Source organism: Lynx canadensis, chromosome B1 (assembly GCF_007474595.2).
Source record: "Lynx canadensis isolate LIC74 chromosome B1, mLynCan4.pri.v2, whole genome shotgun sequence".
Lineage (NCBI taxonomy): Eukaryota > Metazoa > Chordata > Mammalia > Carnivora > Felidae > Lynx > Lynx canadensis.
The window spans coordinates 152216012-152236116 of record NC_044306.2 but is presented as its reverse complement, the minus strand read 5'-3'; positions in this window follow the sequence as shown (position 1 = coordinate 152236116).

The following is a 20105-nucleotide window of genomic DNA, read 5'->3' as shown; positions in this document are numbered from 1 at the left end:
AGTTTTGACAACTAGGAATATAGATGTTATAAACATCTGTGTGGAGGTTTTTGTGTAGATATAAGTTTAGGTAAATACCAAAAGGCGTGATTGTTGGATCATATGGTAAAAGTTTGTTTAATATATATATATATATATATATATATTTTTTTTTTTTTTTAAAGAAAGAATACCAAGCAGCCTTGGTCTTTTTTTTTTTTTTTCAACGTTTATTCATTTTTGGGACAGAGAGAGACAGAGCATGAACGGGGGAGGGGCAGAGAGAGAGGGAGACACAGAATCTCGGAAGATCGTGACCTGGCTGAAGTCGGACGCTTAACCGACTGCGCCACTAAGGCGCCCCTGTTTAAAATATTTTTAATGTTTATTTTTGAGAGAGAGAGAGAGCGAGAGAGCGAGAACAAGCAGAGAAAGATGGAGACACAGAATTTGAAGCAGGCTCCAGGCTCTGAGCTGTCAGCACAGATCCTGGTGCATGCCAGGCTCAAACTCACAAACAGTAAGATCATGACTGGAGCCGGAGTTGGATGCTCAACTGACTAAGCCACCCAGGCACCCTAGTAAAAGTATGTTTAATTTATAAGAAACTTCCAAATTGTCTTCCAAAGAGGCAGTGCCATTTTGTATTCCCATCCGCCCATTTTTAATAAGGTTGATTGTTTTCTGTTCAGTTTTAAGAGTTCTTTGTATATTTTGGATAATAGTTTATTAGGTGTGTCATTTGCAAATATTTCCCCTAGTGTGTGGCTTTTCTTCTCATTCTCTTGACAATGACTTTTACAAAGCTAAAGTTTTCCATTTTAATGAGATCCAATTTACCAATTATTTCTTTCATAGACTGTGTCTTTGGTGTTCTCTAAAAACTGATTGTGGGGGCACCTGGGTGGTTTAGTCAGTTGAGCGTCCGACTTCGGCTCAGGTCATGATCTCATAGTTTGTGAGTTCGAGCCCCGTGTCGGGCTCTGTGCTGACAGCTCAGAGCCTGGAACCTGCTTTGGATTCTGTGTCTCCCTCTCTCTCTGCCCCTCCCCCACTCTCTCTCTCTCCCTCAAAATTAAATAAACATTAAAAAAATTAAAAACTCAGTGTGATATGCAAGCTTATCTAGATTTTCTCCTATGTCACTTTGTAGAAGTTTTGTAATTTTGCATTTTACATTTATGTCTATGATCTGTTTTGAATTCATTTTTGTGAAGGGTATAAAGTTTCTGTCTGGATTCTTCTTCTTCTTCTTCTTCTTCTTCTTTTTTCTTTCTTTTCTTTCTTTCTTTCTTTCTTTCTTTCTTTCTTTCTTTCTTTCTTTCTTTTTCTTTTTTTTCTTTTTCTTTTTCTTTTTTTCCTTTTGGATGTGAATGGCCAGTTGTTCCAGAACCACTGGTTGCTTCACTATATTTCCTTTGCTCCCTCATCAGAAATCAGTTGACTATAAAGATCTATTGCTGGACTCTCTCTACTCTTCCATTTATCTATTTGTCTATTTACTTGTCAATACCACACTATCTTGATAACTATAACTTTATAGTAAGTCTTGGAGTAAAGTAGTGTGAGGCCTCCAACTTTATTTCCTTCAGTATCGTGTTGGCTATTCTTGGTCTTTTGCCTTTCCATATATATATATGTCAAAATTAGTTTGTTTATATCCAAAAAAAATAACATGATCAGAGTTTTATAGGGATTGCATTGAATTTACAGATGCAGTCGTATGATGTTTTCCCTTACATGTTTATAACATTTGAAATAAAAATCATACTGGAAAAGTTCTAGATCTGGGCTTTCTAATAGAGCTTTTTTTGTAGTGATGAAAATGTCCTATATCTACATGCTAAAACTGTGAAGTCTATCAGCCACATGTTTCACCAAGCACCAGAAATGTTTTTAGTAGGATTCAGAAAGTAAATATTTTAATATGATTTTAATTAAGTAAAATGTAAGTATCACCTATAGCTATGTCTACATTTGAATAGCATAGATCTTGAGCACAAAATCTTAAAAAAATATTTTTTTAATTAAACAGTAATTCAGAAAAAAAAAACAATTCTTGACTTTCTACCAACACCAATGCAAAATTTTATAATTAGTTCTTTGGGAGTGTGTGTGTGTGTAGCATTTATTTATCAAATAGAATCCATTTGATATTTGTATTTTACTAAGTTAAAATACTCAAGTCACAGCTCATAATTTCCACTGAATATATTGACTTTAAAAATTAGAAATTTGAAGAACATATTCATAATTTGATAAATGCTAAAGATCTTAACAGCTATATTTTTCTCTCTACTCTCTTCTCCAAATTTTACCACTTCAACTTCTTCATAGAAAAATATTGTTCTTTGTGTGTATTTATTTATTTGAGCATAGTTGACATACAATATTACATTAGTTTCAGGTATACAAGTTAGTGGTTCGACAGATTTATACATTTTGCTATGTTAACCACAAAGATAGCTACCATCTGTCCCATTATGCCCCTCCTACAGTATCATTGACGGTGTTCCTTATGCTCTGCTTTTTAGCCCCATCACCTACTCATTCCATAACTGGAAGCCTGTATCTCCCTCTCCCTGTCACTGGTTTTGCCCAACCCCCACCCCTCTTCTGGAAACCATCAGTTCTTTATATTTATAGTTCTGAATCTGCTTTTTGTTTATTTATTTTTTAAATATCTCATTTATAAGTGGAATCATATGGTATTTGTCTTTCTCAATCTGACTTATTTCACTTACCATAATTCCCTCTGGGTTCATCCATGTTGTCTCAAATGGCATGATCTCATCCCTTTTTATGGCTGTGTAATATTCTATTGTATGTATATCTGTGTGTGTGTATATATATGTGTGTGTGTGTATATATATATATACATGTGTGTATATATATATATACACGTGTGTATATATGTATATGTATATATGTATATATATCTATATAATCTATATGTAATATATCTATAATCTGTCACTATTTGTAGATAACATGATATTATACATAGAAAATCCTAAAGACCCCACCAAAAAACTAGAAGCAATAAACAAACCCAGTAAAGTGGCAGGATACAAAATTAATACCCCCAAATTGGTAGCATTTCTATACACTAACAACGAAGTCAGATTTAATGCAATCCCTATCAAAATACCAACTGCATGTTTCACAATGCACAGAAGACCCTGAATAGCCAAAAGCAATCTGGAGAAAATAATAATGAATATATCTATATATCTATATCTATCTATCTCTATATATATTTGTATATATACCACATATCTTTATATATACACATATCTATCTATATATATGTATACACACACACACACATATATACATATATATACCACATAATCTTTACTTATCTAGTGATAGACACTTAAGTTGCTTCCATGTCTTGGCTATTATAAATAATGCAGAAATAAGCATTAGGGTACTTATATCTTCTCCAGTTAATGTTTTCATTTTCCCTGGGTAAATATCCAATAGTGGAATTACTGGATCATGTCATTTCTATTTTTAATTTTTTGAGGAATCTCCATACTTTTTCCACAGTGGCTGTATCAACTGACATTCTCACCAAGAGTGCACAAAGGTTCATTTTTCTCCACATCTTCACCAACACTTGTTTCTTGTCTTGATTTTAACCATTCTAATTGGTATGAGGTGATATCTCATTGTGGTTTTGGTTTTCATCTCCCTGAGGATTAGTGATGCTAAGCATCTTTTCATGTATCCATTTGCCTTCTTTGGAAATATGTCTATTCATTTCCTCTGCCCATTTTTTAATTGGGTTGTTTCTTGCTATTGAACTGGCTAGGTTTTATAAATTAACCACTTACCAAACATATCATTTACAAATATCTTCTATTTAGTAGGTTGTCTTTTGTTTTCTCAATAGTTTCCTTTGCTGTAAAAAAAGCTTTTTATTCTGATATAATCTCTCCATCTATCTAAATATATATCATCTATATCTATCTATATCTATGCCAGTACCTATATCTACATCTGTTACTTTAGGAGACACATTTAGAAAAATATTGCTATGGCTGATGTCAGAAAAATTACTGCCTGTGTTCTCTTCTAGGATTTGTATGATTTCAGGTCTCACATTTAGGTCTTTAATTCATTTTGAATTTATTTTTGTATATAGTATTAGAAAGTAGATCAGTTTTATTTTTTTACATGTAGCTATCCAGTTTTCCCAGCACCATTTGTTAAAGACACTGTTTTTCCCCCATGGTATATTTTTGCCTCCTTTTTCATAACTTACTTGACCATATGGTCATTCTGGGGTCTCTATTCTCTTTCACTGATCTATAGGTCTATTTCTATGCCAGTACAATATTTTTTTTTGATTGCTACATCTTTGTAGTGTGTCTTGAAATCTGAATTTATGGTACCTCCAGCTTCATTATTTTTTTCTCCAGATTGCTTTGGCTATTCAGGGTCTTCTGCGCATTGTGAAACATGCAGTTGGTATTTTGATAGGGATTGCATTAAATCTGACTTCATTGTTAGTGTGTAGAAATGCTACCAATTTGGGGGTATTAATTTTGTATCCTGCCACTTTACTGGGTTTGTTTATTGCTTCTAGTAGTTTTTTGGTGGGGTCTTTAGGATTTTCTATGTATAGTATCAAGTTATCTGCAAATAGTGATAGTTCTTCTTCTTTACCAACGTCGATGCTGCTTATTTCTTTTTCTTTCCTGACTGCTGTTGCTAGCATATCCAGTAGTATGTTGAATGACATCCTTGTCTTGCTCCTGATCTGAGAGGGAAAGCTCTCAGTTTTTCACCATTGAGTATGATGTCAGCTGTGGGGTTTTTCTTATTTGGCCTTTATTTTATTAAGGTATGTTCCCTCCCTTTTGTTGAGAGTTTTTATCATGAATGGATGCTGAATATAGCCAAATGCTTGTTTTTGCATTTATTGAGATGATGTTAAAATTTTTCTTCTGTTTTGTTTTTAAAATTTTTTTTTCCACGTTTATTTATTTTTGGGACAGAGAGAGACAGAGCATGAACAGGGGAGGGGCAGAGAGAGAGGGAGACACAGAATTGGAAACAGGCTCCAGGCTCCGAGCCATCAGCCCAGAGCCCGACGCGGGGCTCGAACTCACGGACCGCGAGATCGTGACCTGGCTGAAGTCGGACGCTTAACCGACTGCGCCACCCAGGCGCCCTCTTCTGTTTTGTTGATGTGGTACATGACATTGGTTGATTTGTAAATGCTGAACCATCCTTGTATCCTGGAAACAAATCCCAAATGATCATGGTGGACGATCTTTTTAATGTATTGTTGTATGTCGTTTGTTAATGTTTTGTTCAGGATTTTTGTGTCCATGTTCAGCAGGGCTGTTGGCCTGTGGTTCACTTTTTTGGGGTGTCTTTGTCAGGTTTTGATATCAGGGTAATGCTGGCCTCATACAATGTATTTGGAAACTTTTCTTCCTGTTCTATTTTTTGAAATAGTTTGAGGAGAATAGGTATTAGCTCTTTAAATGTCTGGTCGAATTCACCTGAATAAATATTGTTCTAGATTCTCTGAGTAAATCAAGAAGTGTCTCTATTAATTAACAAGTTAAAAAATTATTACTTTTCAATACTTTCAAAGTAAAATATTCTTAACATGTAAGAAATTACTTTTCAGATATCCACATTAATGTCAAAGATTGCTACCAATATTGGTGCACATAGTCATGCAGGTATTATTGAAAAAATTAAGCTTTCCTTGGTTTGTGATTGTAAATTTTTTCTTCAGAATTTCAAGAAATAAATTTCTATATTATTTAAGTAAATTATTAAATTCTGGATTGCTAAGTAACAAGAGATAGAATATTTTTCCAACACAGGAATTATGTGGTTTTCATCTTAATAGTACAATAAAATATTTTTATAGTTTGTATTGCTTTTATCATTACAACTCAGTATTTTACAATCATGAGGAGATTTTTAAATAGCGTTTCTTGGTATTGAGTATAGCTGTATTCATTTCACAAAAGAGAAATCTCAAAGATCTAATTTAAATTATTGTACAAAAGCCAATACAAGGTAAAATTTAATCACTAAATTTTGGATTTTAACTTCCATGTCACAGTGCATTAGAAACACTAGCAAATATTAAAGCAGTGAGGCTGATTTAATGCCCTCCTCAGAGTGAGTCATTCATGTCAACATTTAAACAATATATATTTTACAAATATTTATTTTTCAAGAACTTAGGATAGCTGACAGAAGATAGGGACACACTCTGTTATGTGGAATTTAAATTTAATCAATTATGGGATTTTAATTTACCCATGCTATGCTAAATATTGTGGAGTATACAGCAGAAAATGAGATGTCCTCAGAGTCTAAAATCATACTGGGCTCATTTGTCAAATGTCCCTTGAATTCTGACAAGCACCATTCAAGTGAGTATCTAAGGATAAACTACACTGAGCTCATTAATAGCAAGTTTCTTTTATTCTTACAAGCACCTTTTGAACAAAGGTTGTATGTCAGAAACTATTAATAAAAAATGCTTAAAGTAATTTATCTCAGAAAATAAGATTTAGTTCAAAAGAAGTCTAATTATCTGTAGTTCTCAAATGAATAGCCTCTTGATTGGAGAAAAAACAAAATAAATCAAGGAAATATGTTATTAAAATGTCTCATTAAAAATGTTGCCATAATGACCTATTGTTCAACAAATCCTTACTGACTGTCCATTATGAGTATACATTTGTGAATAAAAATAAAAGGTTTTCTTATATACTTAATGTATATATGGTAAACTGGCTTAATTATTATTATTCATTTGCCATTTGTTTATCAAGCATTCACTATATTATTTTCTGATAATAGAAACAGGAACCCCAAATTATATATATGATATATAGATATAGATATCAAACTCTAGGACCATATTACCTAACTTTATACTTTTAATATTTTGAATTTAGTGAGTAAAATTATTACTCTTATTTGCTAAGACTGTGATTCGGATTTGTTAACTGACTTTTTTTTTTTTAAGATAACAGAACTAGTGATTGATAACATTAGACATTTCACAAAGACAGAACATTTCTGTCACCACAAGGATCCTTCACATTTCCTGTTTAATAACCAAACCCACTTCCCTGCTGCTACCTCCTATCCTTAACCCCTGGAAGTCACTAATCTATTCTCTAATTCTATAATTCTTTTCTTTCAAAAATATTTTATAAGTGGAAATGTACATTGGATTGGCTTTTTCCACTTGGCATAATTCTTTGGAGATTCACCCAAGTTGTTGCATAAATTATTTCTTATTGTTGTTGAGTAGTGTTATGTGGTATGGGTGTACCAAAGTTTGCTTAAACACTCACATGTTGAAGAACATCTGATTTTTTTCCAGTTTTTGGCTATTACAAACAAATCTCTAGTCATTTGGGGACAAGGTTTTATGTGATTATAGTCTTTATCTCTCTAGGACAGATGCCCAGAAGAGCAATTGCTGGTTTATTTTATCACAGTTGCTTATTTAGTTTTTAAAAGAAATTGCCAGACTGTTTTCCACTGTGGTTGCCCCATTTTACCTACCCATCAGAAATATATGAGTGAACCAGTTTCTCTGCTTCTTACTAGCATGTGATATTGTTGCTATTATTTTAGCAATTCTGGTAGATGTATAGAAGTATTTCATTGTGACTTTAATTTGCATTTCCCAAGGTGTTGAACACTTCTTTGCTCTCTATATCTTCTTTAATGAAATGTTTGTATCTTTTGCCTTTTTTCTTTTTTTAATTTTTTCATTTTTTATTTATGAGACACAGAGAGAGGCATAGAGGAACAGAGACAGAGCACGAACAGGGGAGGGGCAGAGAGAGAGGGAGACACACAATCCCAAGCAGGCTCCAGGCTCTGAGTTGCCACCACAGAGCCCAATGCAGGGTTCAGACTCACAAACTGTGAGATCATGACCTGAGTCAAAGCTGGACACTTAATGACAGAGCCACCCAGGTGCCCCTCTTTTGCCCATTTTCAAATTGAATTTGTTTTTCATTTTTGAGTTTTGAGAGTTGATTATATGTTTTATATATTAATCTTTTGTTGGATATGTTGTTTGAAAATATTTTCTCCCAGACTGTACTTTGCAGTGTCTTTTCATCCTCTTAAAAGGAACTTTTGTGGAGAAAAATAAATTTTGATGAAGCCCAATGTATCAAGTTCTTTGGCATTAAAGAACTCTATACCTAACCTAGATCTCAAATTATTTCTTCCTAAAAGTTTTATACTTTTATCGTTTAAATTTAAGTTAGTGACCCATATTGAGTGTGCTCCATATAAAGTGTGAGCCTTAAGGCAGGTTCATTTTTTTCTCTTTGGATAACCAGTTGTTACTTACCATGTGTGGTAGGCTATGCTTACCACGTTTAATTTCTTTTGTACCTTTATAGAAAAAAATCACTTGGGCATATTTATATAGTTCTATTTTTAGGTTCTATATTTTGATCAACTGATATATGTGTCTTGCCCTTTGCCAATACCACACAAACTAGCCATATAATAAATCTTCAAATCTTACAGATTAATTTCTCACACATCAATTATTATAGTTGATTTTCCATTCCATATATGTTTTAGAATTATATTATTTTGTCTACAAAAAAAAATCTCACTAGGATTATTTTGAGGAATTGTGTTAAACCCACATAACAAATTTGTTTGTTTATATGTTTATTTTTTGAGAGACAAAGAGAGACAGAGCATGAGCAGGGGGAGGTGAAGAGAGAGAGAGAGAGAGAGAGAGAGAGTCACGGAATCCAAAGCAGACTCCAGGCTCTGAGCTGTCAGCACAGAGCCTGACGTGGGGCTCGAACTCCTGAACCCTGAGATCATGACCTGAGCTGAAGTCAGATGTTTAACCGACTGAGCCACCCAGGTACCCGAAACCACATAACAATTTGATGGAGAAGTGTTCAGTTTTCTAGAATATGAATATAGTATGTCTCTCTATTTTTTTCCGGATATTCTTTGATTTCTTTCATCATCATTTTCTACTTTTTATCATACAAGATCTGAATATGTTCTGTTAGATTTGTCCTACAGTATTTCACTTATTGAATGATTCTATTTTTTAATTTTATATTTTTATTATTTTTAGCGAAAAACTTAATACTATGGTTTTTATCTTTAACATGTTAGAGGCCACTTTTTTACTGTTGAAGTATAATTAATATACAGTGTTATATTAGTTTCAGGTATACAACATATTGATTTGCCACTTTTATATATTATTCTATGCTCAGCATGGTAAGTGTACTGACCATCTATTGCCACACATGTTATTACATTATTATTGACTATGTTCCACATAGTGTACTTTCATCTGTTACTTATTTTATAACTGCAAATTCATACCTCCTTATCTCCTTTATCTATTTTGGCCATCCCCACCTCCACTCTGGCAAACACACTTTGTATTTAAGAACTTGTTTTGTTGTCTAGATTCTACATGTAAATAAAATCATATGGTATTTGTCTTTGGCTTATTCCACTTAGCATAGTACACTCTACTTCTGTCAGTGTTGTCACAAATGGTAAGATCTCATTCTTTTTTGTGGGTGAGTAATATTCTAGTGTGCATATGTAAACAAACCACATCTTCTTTACCCATTCATCTATTGATGGGCACTTATGCCACTTCTGTATCTTGCTTATTGTAAGTAATGCCACAGTGAACATAAGGATGCATATTTGAACATAGCTTTTTTGTGTTCTTTGGGTAAATAGCCAATAGTGGAATTATTGGATTGTATGGCATTTACATTTTTAATTTTTTGAGGAAACTCCATACGATTTTCCACAGAGTTTGCACTAATTTTGCATTCCCACCAACAGAGCATGAGAGTTCCTCTTTTTCCATATCTTCAGCAACACTGTTTTTTTGGTTTTTGTTTTTGTTTTTGTTTTTTGTCTTTTTGATCGTAGCCATTCTGACTGGTATGAGGGGATATCTCATTGTGCTTTTGATTTGCATTTTGCCAATGATTAGTGGTGTTGAGCATCTTTTCATGTGTCTACTGGCCATTTCATATGGCTATTTCCAATTTTGGGGGGAAAAATGTCTACTCAAGTCCTCCGCTCATTTTTAACTCGACTGTTTTGTTTTTTTTAGTTTTTTTTTTTGGTTTGAGTTGTGGAAGTTCTTTACCTTTTATCAGATGTTAACCCCTTATCAAATATGTCATTTCCAAATATTTTCTCCCATTTAGTGGCTGCTTTTACATTCTTTGGGTGATTTCCTTTGCTGTGAAAAAGCTTTTTACTTTCGTGTAGTCCTGATGGTATATTTTTTGCTTTTGTTTCCCTTCCCTGAGGAAACATATCCATACATATACTGCTAAGGCTGATTGTCCAGGAGATCACTGCCAATATTTTATTTTAGGAGTTTTATGGCTTCAGGTCTCACATTTAGGTTGTTCATGCATTTTGAGTTTATTTTTGTATATGGTGTAAGAAAGCAGTCTGGTTTAATTCTTTTCCATGTAGCTGTCCAATTTTCCCAGCACCATTTGTTGAAGAGACTGTTTTTCCTCTTTGTATATTCTTGCCTCTGTTGTTGGTTGAGTTACAGGGTTGATTGGTCTTTGCTTGAGTTATAGGGCTAATCTATCTTTGTCACAGATTAATTGACCGTATAGGTGTGGGCTTATTTCTAGGCTCTCTATTCCATTGATCTTTGTGTCTGTTTTGTGCAACTACCATACTGTTTCCCTTATTATAGTTCAAAAAGCTTATCTTGAAATCTGGAATTGTGATCCTCCAGCTTGTTCTTCTTTCTCAAGATGGCTTTGACCATTTTAGGTCTTCTGTGGTTGCATACAAATTTTAGGATTAATTGTTCTAGTTCTATGAAACATGCTGTTGGTATTTTGGTAGGGATTGCATTGAATCTGTAGATTGCTTTGGGTAGTTATACAGGAGTATGGTGTATCTTTCTATTATTTATGTTGGCATCAATTTCTTTCACTAATGCCTTATAGTTTTCAGAGTACAGGTCTTTGACCTCCATGGTTAAGTTTATTCCCAGGTGTTTTATTATTTTTGATACAACTATAAATGGAACTGGTTTCTAAACTTCTCATTCCGCTTTTCATTCTTAGTGTATAGAAATGCAACAGATTTCTGTATATTAATATTGTATCTTGCAATTTACTGAATTCATTTATCAGTTTTAGTGGAATTTTGGTGGAGCCTTCAGAGTTCTGTGAATAGTGTTATGTCATCTGTAAATAGTGAGCATTTTACATTTTCCTTATCAATTTGAATACCATTTTTTTTTCTTGTTTGAAATCTTTGGCCAGAACTTCTAGTAGACTTACCAATGTTGAGCTTCATTGTCTCCCAAGCTAAGTGAATTGAAAACCATTCCCTTGTGTGACATCCATAAAAGTTGGCACACTAGATGTATGTTCTAAACTCTACACAGATCTAGGAGAAACTGAACATTGGACGTTCCCTCCTGACTGTAAGTTACTGTGCCTGGTGTCAGGTTTATGGAATGAATGTGTCTCATATTTTCATACCCATTTCACTGTAGGTATTTTCTCAATCCTCCAGTGTATAGGAACCACTCAAATTATTTCTAGATTTCTCTGAGGGAATCGATTCATGCTTAGATATACATTTGGTGTGTCTATGCTAGGAAGAAAAGTCAAAAGCCTCCTACTCTACCATCTTGCTGATGTCCCTCATTGAATGATTTTAAATGATTTTATATTTAACTCTGGTGTCCACATATTCATTAACAAATACAGAAACACTGTATGTGTTCATCTCACATTTGTAATCTTGCTGAATTCACTTATTCTAAGGTTTTGTTTTTGCTTTTTTATTTTGGGGCTTTTTTTATATTGAAATTTATATGTAAGCCAGAGTATGAGGTCGTTTGCAAAATAGTGAGAGCTTCATTTCTTCCTTTCCAATCAGTATGTTTTTGTATTATTTTCTTGCCTTATTGTGGTGAATAGAACTGACTGTGATGGATTATACGGACTGACTTTTGAATATTGAAACTTCCTTGCAATCTTAGAATAAACCTCAATTCCTTTGGGTGTACAATCATTTTTAATTATTGCTAAATTTTATTTTTGAACATTTTGTTGAGAATTTTTGAATCTAAAATTTATAATAAATACTGATTTGTAGTTTTCTTGTATTTTGTCAGGTTTTTTTTTTTTTTTTTTGATCACAGGAGTAGTAGCTTAGAAAACAATTGGAAAACGCACAAACCTCTTCTATTTTCTGGAAAATATTGTATAGGGTCAGTGCTGATACCTCTTCAATATTTGGCACATTCTTTTTGAAACTGCCTGTGCCTGGAGGTTTCCTTTTTTGAAGGTTAAAATTTGTATTTAGTGTTTTCAATAGTTAGGATATTTGAATAATCTTTCATACTGGATGAATTGGGATATTGGTGCTTTTTGAGGAATCATTTCATTTTACCTCAGTTGTCAAATTAATGTTTATCATAGTGTTCATAGTATTCCCTTACTATCTTTTTGATCTTTGCAAGCTCTGTAGTGGTATCATTTGTTTCATTCATGATGTTAGTAATTCATGTCTTCTCCCTTTTTACATTGCTAGTCTTTTAAGTGGTTTTCCAATTTTATTTATCTTTTCAAAGAATTGTTTTTTTTTCCCTTTTCAAAGAGGTTTTATTGCATTATTTTTGTGAGGAAAATTTCAGTGATTTTTTAAATCTCTTTTTTCATTCCTTATGAATATCCTTGTATTTTGGTTTTGTTGTTTTTTGTTTGTTTTTAGGTTTCTTGAAATGGGAGTTTGAATTATTGATTTGAAGCATACTATTGTTCTAAATATTTTTCTTCTTTAGCCAGTTAATATGGTCAATTACATTGGTTGACTTTTGAATATTGAACTCGCTTTATATCCCTGAAATAATACTTAGTATTAATGCTATAAATTTCCTTCTAAGCACAGCTTTTGCTATTTCACACCAATTTTGATATGCTGTATTTTCATTTTCATTCAATTCATTTTTTTGTTTCTCTTGAGATTTCCTTTCTGAACCATGATTATTTAGAAGTAAGTTAATTTTTATATATTTGGAGATTTTCATATGATTTATCTATTTATTTTGAGTTTGATTCCATAGTTTGAAAACACATGGAATGTTTTTTATTATTCTTAAGTTGCTGAGATTTATTTTTTTATTAAAAATTTGTTTAATGTTTATTCACTTTTGAAAGAGAGCACAAGTAGGGGTGGGGTGAAGGGAGAGGGGGACACAGAATCTGAAGCAGGCTCCAGGCTCTGAGCTGTCAGCACAGAGCCCAACGCAGGGCTTGAACTCACGAACTGCAAGATCATGACCTGAGCCGAAGTCAGATGCTTAATCAACTGAGCCACCGAGGCACCCCATTGCTGAGATTTGTTTTATGGCCCAGGCAGAAAAATATTTAACATCACATTCTACCTGTATCTACATTCTTCATTCTTTTTTAAATTGAAGTAGAGTTGGCAATTTTAGTTTCAGGTGTACAACAGTGATTCAATAGGCCTTTATGTTACACTATGCTCACCACAAATGTGACTACCATCAGTCACCATACACCTCTATTACAATATTATTGACTGCATTCTGTAAGGTGTGACTTTCATTCTCATGACTTTTTCCTTCTATTACTGGAAGCCTGTACCTCCCTCTCTCCTTCACTCATTTTGTCCATTCCCACAACCCCTCCCTCTGGCAACCATCAAATCTCTGTTTTTATGCATTTGTTTCTGCTTTTTGTTTGTCTTTAAAACTTTACATGTCAATGAAAATGTAGGGCATTTGACTTTGTCTGACTTATTTCACTTGGCTTAATACCCTCTAAGTCCATCCATGTTGTTGCAAATGGCAAAGTGTCATCCTTTTATATGGCTGAGTACTATTGTGTGTGTTTTTGTGTGTATATGTGTGTGTTTCCATATCTTGTCTATTGTAAATAATGCTGCAATAAACATAGGGGTGCATTTATCTTTTTGAATTAGTGCTTATGTCTTCTTTTGGGTAAATTACTAGATGATATTTAATTTTTTGAGGAATGTCTAAACTGTTTTCCACAATGGCTACATCAATTTACATTGCTACCCACAGTGCATGAGTGTTCCTTTTTCTCCACATATTCACCAACACTTATTTATTGTCTTCTTGATTATAGCCATTCTGATACATGTGAGATAATATCTCATTATAGTTTTGATTTGCATTTCCCCAATGATTAGTGATATTAAGCTTCTTTTCATGTGTCTGTTTGCCATCTGTATGTCTTCTAGGGGGAAAAAATGTCCAGTTTCTTTGTCTTAAATCAGATTATCTTGTTTTAGTGTCGAGATGTGTAAGTTATTTATATATTTTGGTATTAACCCCTTACCAGAAACATAATTTGTGAATACCTTCTCCCATTCAGTAGGTTCCCTTTTGTTTTGTTTATGGTTTCCTTTGCTGTATAAAAGCTTTATATTTTGGTGTATACCCAAGAGTTTATTTTAACTTTTGTTTCTGTTGCCAAAGGAGGCATATCTAGAACAATGTTTTTGTACTTTTGGGGGGATACAAAGGAAGTTGAAGAAAGATTTAAGTAGGGAGAAAAGTATACTATGGTAATTCAGTGTAAGATAGTTAGAACTGTTTTGGAAAGTGTATAGAAATTTTTTAAATAGTTGGAGTGTAACTTTCAAATTTCTCAATCTCCAAAAGTTATTGTAACTCCAATACACTAATGATAGATGTTAATCACGTTGTGAATAAGTTCTTTAATTTCTCCAAATTTTACTTTCACACAAGATTTTTTTCAAAATAGTTAAACATAATGTAACCTGCTGAATATATGTATAAATGTGCCATGCAGTGATAATTAAAAAGATTCTAGGGACTATAGATAAGGACCCCATCATTGCTATAGAATTTGGTGGATCTGGAAGAAGGCTTTAGCTAAACTGAAGGCATAGGTAGGGTAGAAAATTGGGGTGACAGACTTCACATGAAATCAAATGAGAGAAAGAGCCATGCTGACATGACTAGCTTAGGAAAATGAGTGGAAAATATCTGGATGAAAATAAATCTTTAAAAAAAAAAACGCCATAAGTTAACATATTGGTCAAACTAAATGTAATTCCAATACTGGGATTTTAAATTCTTACTTAATAATTCTCTTTCTGGAACCTTTCATTCTAAAAATAATGTATTTTCTGAGCACCTGGGTGGCTCAGTCAGTTAAGCGTCCCCCTTAGGATCAGGTCATGATCTCCCAGTTTGTGAGTTCGAGCCCCACCTTGAACTCTGTGTTGACAACTCAAAGCCTATAGCCTGCTTCGGATTCTGTGTCCCCTTCTCCCTCTGCTCCTCCCCTGCTCACTCTCTGTCTTTCAAAAATAAACGTTAAAAAAATTAAAAATAATGTATCTTTTCTGATTCATACACCTCTAGCTTTCGAAGCCTTAATCAAGAACTGAGGATAAGAAATGGATATCGTTTGATGTAGTTTCTATTCTTTCTGCGTTCTCAATAATAATTAAAAATTTTCATTTTATGTGGTCATCAAAAAAAGTTTTAATATGCATATATTGGTGTTAAATCCTCTGCTATATGCTAATAGAGACTTATTTTACATTCTCTGCTAACTGCCTTCTTAGAACAGTCAGGAGTTGTTTTCAATTCAGTGTTTTCTTGGACTAACCTAATTCTTGGAGGTTATAAGAAGATGAATCTGTACCTAAACTAAAACATGCTTTCTTATAAGAGAGAATAGTAGTCTATTAATGTACTGCTTTGTGTGACTTGGAGTTACAGTAAGTTTTGGAGAAATTGAAAAATTTTAAAGTTGTAGCCCAACAAAAGATTTAAGGAAACAGAATTTTGTGTGCCAGGTTTAAAATAAAGACATCAGATAAAAGCGACTTTAATTGTGTGATATTAAGCTAACTAGTGGACTATCTCTGCCTAAGCTTATTTAATTCAACCTAGAGTTGCTTTGAATAGTAATTATTTTTAACTGCATAGCATAGTAGTGGGTACACTTTAGGTACTTCTAATTTTTATTTATCATCATTCTCATATTTTCATTGTGTTGACAAAAATAAAGTCCTGAGGAAAGACCTGGAACAGGAAGTATATGAATGCTTGACAGGGATATAGAATTAATGTACATAAATGTGTGGCATTTCTACACACCAATAATGGAATAACAGAAAAATCAGGGAATCACACCCATTTACCATTTCACCAAAAACCATAAGATACTAGGAATAAAACTAACCAAAAAGGTAAAAGATCTCTACTCTGAAAACTATAGAACACTGATGAATGAATTGAAGAGGACACAAAGAGACACAAAAACATTCCATGCTTGTGGATTGAACGAACAAATATTGTTAAAATATCTATAGTACCCAAAGCAAACTATACATTTAATGAAGTCCCTATCAAGATACAACCGGCATTTTTTTTTTTTACAGAGTTAGAACAAACAATCCTAAAATTTGTATGGAACCACAAAACCCCAAACACAGGCAACAACGTCTTTGACATTGTCCATACCAACTTCTTACTAGACATGTCTCCAGAGGCAAGGGAAACAAAGGCAAAATGAACTGTTGGGGCTTCATCAAGATTAAAAACTTTCGAAGAACAAAGAAAATCATCAACAAAATGAAAAGGAAACCTGTGATAGGAGAGAAAATATTTGCAAATGGAAATCTGATAAAGGTTAGTAACCAAAACTTATAAATTTTTTTAAACATTTACTTGTTTTTGAGAGAGAGAGCAGAAGAGGGGCAGAGAGAGAGGGAGGCACAGAATCCCAAGCAGGCTCCAGGCTCTGAGCTGTCAGCACAGAGCCTGATGTGGGGCTCAAATTCAGAAACCATGCGATCATGACCTGAGCTGAAGTCGACGTTTAACTGACTGAGCCACCCAGGTGCCCCAGTAACCAAAACTTATAAAGAACTTACCAAACTCAACCCCTGAAAAACAAATAATCCAGCTAAGAAATGGACAGAAGACATGAATAGACTTTTTTTTTCAAAGAAGACAAAGAGGTAGCTAACAGACACATGAAAAGCTACCCAACGAACACATTATCAGGGAAATACAAGTCAAACCTATGATGGGATGCCACCTCACACCTGTCAGAATGGCTAAAATTAACTACACAGGAAACAACAGGTATTGGTGAGTATGCAGAGAAAGGGGAACCCTCTTACCCTGTTGATAGGATTGCCAATTGGTGCAGGCACTCTGGAAACCTATATGGAGGTTCCTCAAAAATTTAAAAATAGAAATATTCTCTGACCCAGCAATTGCAATACTAGGTATTTATCCAAAGGGTACAAAATACTCATTTGAAAGGATGCATGAACTCTGATGTTTATAGCAGTGTTATCAACAATAGCCAAATTATGGAAAGAGCTCAAGTGTCCTTCAACTCATGAATCAAGAAGAAGTGAGGATAGGAAGATGGCGGCATAGGAGGACGCTGGGCTCACCGCGTGTCCTGAAGCTGATTACTTAGATTCCACCTACACCTGCCTAACTAACCCAGAAAACCACCAGAAGACTAGCAGAACAGAGTCTCCGGAGCCAAGCGCAGACGAGAGGCCCACGGAAGAGGGTAGGAAGGGCAGAGTGGCGGTGCGCGCTCCACGGACTGGCAGGAGGGAGCCGGGGTGCGGAGGGGCAGCATACCGGCCAAGCAGAGCCCCCGAGTCTGGCTTGCAAAAGCAGAGGGTCCGGACTGAGTGTGTTCCGACAGCAAGCACGACTTAACATCTGGGAGGTCATAAGTTAACAGCTCTGCTTGGAAAGCGGGAAGGCTGGAGGACAAAGGGAGGGAGAGTTGCTGAGCCCCGGGACGACAGAGCTCAGTTTGCCGGGGAACATAGGCACTCACCAGAGCTATCTCCCTCGCCCATCCCCCAGCCAAAATCCCAAAGGGAACCAGTTCCTGCCAGGGAACTTGTTCCCTCTGCGCAAACACCCAACACTGTGCTTCTGCAGAGCCACCCCTTCGGCAGCGGGTCTGACTCCCTCCAGCTGCCACAGGGCCCATCCTGAAGTGGATCACCTAAGGAGAAGCGAGCTAAGCCTACCCCTCCTGCCCCCGTGCACCTTGCCTACCCACCCCAGCTAATACGCCAGATCCCCAGTACCACAAGCTTGGCAGTGTGCAAGTAGCCCAGACAGGCCACGCCACCCCACAGTGAATCCCGACCCTAGGAGAGGGGAAGAGAAGGCACACAGCAGTCTGACTGTGACCCCAGTGGTGGGCTGGGGGCAGACATCAGGTCTGACTGCGGCTCCGCCCACCAACTCCAGTTATACACCACAGCACAGGGGAAGTGCCCTGCAGGTCTGCACCACTCCAGGGACTATCCAAAATGACCAAACGGAAGAATTCCCCTCAGAAGAATCTCCAGGAAATAACAACAGCAAATGAACTGATCAAAAAGGATTTAAATAATATAACAGAAAGTGAATTTAGAATAATAGTCATAAAATTAATCGCTGGGCTTGGAAACAGTATAGAGGACAGCAGAGAATCTCTTGCTACAGAGATCAAGGGACTAAGGAACAGTCAGGAAGAGCTGAAAAACGCTTTGAACGAAATGCAAAACAAAATGGAAACAACCATGGCTTGGATTGAAGAGGCAGAGGAGAGAATAGGTGAACTAGAAGATAAAGTTATGGAAAAAGAGGAAGCTGAGAAAAAGAGAGAGAAAAAATCCAGGAGTATGAGGGGAAAATTAGAGAACTAAGTGATACACTAAAAACAAATAATGTACGCATAATTGGTATCCCAGAGGAGGAAGAGAGAGGGAAAGGTGCTGAAGGGGTACTTGAAGAAATCATAGCTGAGAACTTCCCTGAACTGGGGAAGGAAAAAGGCATTGAAATCCAAGAGGCACAGAGAACTCCCTTCAGACGTAACTTGAATCGATCTTCTGCACAACATACCATAGTGAAACTGGCAAAATACAAGGATAAAGAGAAAATTCTGAAAGCAGCAAGGGATAAACGTGCCCTAACATATAAAGGGAGACCTATAAAACTCGTGACTGATCTCTCTTTTGAAACTTGGCAGGCCAGAAAGAATTGGCACGAGATCTACAATGTGCTGAACAGAAAAAATATGCAGCTGAGAATCCTTTATCCAGCATGTCTGTCATGTAGAATAGAAGGAGAGATAAAGGCCTTCCCAAACAAACAAAAACTGAAGGAATTCGCCACCACTAAACCAGCCCTACAAGAGATCCTAAGAGGGATCCTGTGAGACAAAGTACCAGAGACATCGCTACAAGCATAAAACATACAGACATCACAATGACTCTAAACCCATATCTTTCTATAATAACACTGAATGTAAATGGACTAAATGCGCCAACCAAAAGACATAGTGTATCAGAATGGATAAAAAACAAGACCCATCTATTTGCTGTCTACAAGAGACTCATTTTAGACCTGAGGACACCTTCAGATTGAAAGTGAGGGGATGGAGAACTATTTATCATGCCACTGGAAGTCAAAAGAAAGCTGGAGTAGCCATACTTATATCAGACAAACTAGACTTTAAATTAAAGGCTGTAACAAGAGATGAAGAGGGCATTATATAATAATCACAGGGTCTATCCACCAGGAAGAGCTAACAATTATAAATGTCTATGCGCCGAATACCGGAGCCCCCAAATATATAAAACAATTACTCGTAAACATAAGCAACCTTATTGATAAGAATGTGGTAATTGCAGGGGACTTTAACACTCCACTTACAGAAATGGATAGATCATCTAGACACATGGTCAATAAAGAAACAAGGGCCCTGAATGATACATTGGATCAGATGGACTTGACAGATATATTTAGAACTCTGCATCCCAAAGCAACAGAATATACTTTCTTCTCGAGTGCACGTGGAACATTCTCCAAGATAAATCATATACTGGCTCACAAAACAGCCCTTCATAAGTATACAAGAATTGAAATTATACCATGCATACTTTCAGACCACAATGCTATGAAACTTGAAATCAACCACAGGAGAAAGTCTGGAAAACCTCCAAAAGCATGGAGTGCCTACTAACGAATGAGTGGG